The 2,235-nt window shown below is 34.9% G+C and overlaps 1 pseudogene; it reads left to right on the forward strand.

Annotated features, from left to right (window-relative positions):
* The first annotated feature begins 866 nt into the window (after positions 1 to 866).
* LOC133074336 (U2 spliceosomal RNA) lies at positions 867 to 1,000 on the forward strand (annotated as a pseudogene).
* The last annotated feature ends 1,235 nt before the right edge of the window (positions 1,001 to 2,235 follow it).

The following is a 2,235-nucleotide window of genomic DNA, read 5'->3' on the forward strand; positions in this document are numbered from 1 at the left end:
TTAAATCCCAGTATCATAATTTCTTAGCTGAGTTAGCTTCACAATGTCTCTGATTGTTCACAGATAACAAATATTGTGAGGATATCTCTGAGCCTGGGTTTTCTAGTCATTTAGAAAGAAATTTGATATATAAAGTCCTGCTGCTTGGAGTAATGACTGATGAAAAGCTGTCTTGTGCTGCCAATGAGGCCCAGGGATGAAGGCCCAGGTTGGTCCCGGCCATGCTGACATTTGCTGCCTGACTGGAAATATCCAAAATATCACTACTGGAGAGGGACTGTGAACAATTATTATGAGTTTTGAGTTCAGAGATGGAGGTTGAGAAAATAAACCTCCTCACTCAAGGTGAGATTGTAAATGAAAATTCCTAAACCTAAGAGAAAATAAGAGAAAGGTGGACAATTGTGAGCTGAATTTACTCCAGGTGAAATAAATTTGACCATGGGAAAATTAATTTTAAAAAGGCATATTTAGGATCCTCAAAGAGATAAAGAAATGACCTGCATGAATTAAAAGATATTTGTGGAATTAAATAGGCAAAATGAAACAGGACCAGTGGATATGGAAAAAAAAAAAACCCTATTGAAACCCTGGAAAGATAAACAAATGGAATATTAAAATATTGATGGACTCAACTTTAGATTGGAAAAAATTAGAAGAGAGTAGACAAATTAATTTAGAATATGGCATAAGAAGATTAAAATAAAAAATCAGTTAGGAGACATGGAGAAACTGTAAAGTGAGTTAAATTTTCAGAAAAAAGAATAAAGGAATTGGTGGCATAATGAAGTATGCATCTTAAAAATTAAAAGAGTAAAACGTAGATGTAAATCTTTATGACCTTGGATTAGGAAATATTTATGATAATCGCTTCTCGGCCTTTTGGCTAAGATCAAGTGTAGTATCTTTTATGACACCAAAAGCTTAAGCAACAAAACTAAAACATTGATAAACTAGAAATCAATAAACTTAAAATTCTTTGTTCTGCAAAGGACACTATTAAGAGAATGAAAAGATGATATTTTTTACAATTATGTATCTGATAAGGGACTTGTATCTTGAGTTTATAAAGAACTCCTACAACTCAATGATATAAGGACAAATTGTTGTCATTGTTGTGCAATTGTGTTCAACTCTTTTGTGACCCCGTGGAGTGTAGTCCACCAGGCGCCTCGACCTACAGGATTTCCCCGGCAAGAATACTGGAGGAGTTGCCATTTCCTTCTCCAGGGTATCTTCCTTTAACCCCTGACCTTAATGCAGGGATTAAACCCACATCTCCTGCATTTCCAGGATTCTTTACACTGAGCCACCAGGGAAACCCCATAAGGACAAATAACCCAGTTTAAAATGGGCAAAGGATCTAAACAGACATTTGTCCAAAGAAGATATATAAATGAGCAAAAGCACTTAAAAAGATGCTTGCCATCCTTAGCCATTAGGGAAATGGAACTCAAAACCACAACAAGATACCACTTCACATCCACGAGCATGGCTAGGATTAAAAAATCAGACAACAAATACTGTGAGAATGTGAAGAAATTGGAGCCCTCATACACTGCTAGTGGGAATGCAAAATACCACTTTGGGAAATAGTCCAAAGTTCCTCAACAGTGTAAATATAGAATTACCACATGATCTAGAAATTCTTCTCCTAGAAATACCCCAGTAATAAAAGCATTTGTCCATCCAATAACTTGTACCTGTTTATAGTAGCATTACTCATAATGATGCCAAAATGGAAACAACTCAAAAGTACATCATTGATCAAATAATAAATAAAATGTGGCATGTATATACAATGAAATATTACCTGGCACTAAAAAGAGATGAAGTGTTAACATGCTATAGCATCAATGAACTATGAAAACATTACACTAAGTAAAAGAAGCCAGTCACAAAAGACCACATATTGTATGATTCCATTTATAAGAAATGTCCAGGACAGGCAAATCCATAGAGACAGAAAATAGATTGGGGTGGCTTGGGGCTGGGAGGGAGGGTTCTGGGGAAAATGGAGAGTGGCTTCTAATGGGTACGAGGTTTCTTTGTAGGGTGATGAAATATTCTAAAGCATATTGAGATATTAAGGTGATGGTTGGACAACTCCATGGATACTTTATAAACCATTGAATTGTACATTTTGAATGGGTGAATTAGATATGAATTGTATCTCAATAATTTTTTATTAAAAATTAAAAGTAAAAACAAATAGAATTTTAAGTCTATAGTATG

This window comes from Dama dama, chromosome 19 (assembly GCF_033118175.1).
Source record: "Dama dama isolate Ldn47 chromosome 19, ASM3311817v1, whole genome shotgun sequence".
In the NCBI taxonomy this organism is placed as follows: Eukaryota; Metazoa; Chordata; class Mammalia; order Artiodactyla; family Cervidae; genus Dama; species Dama dama.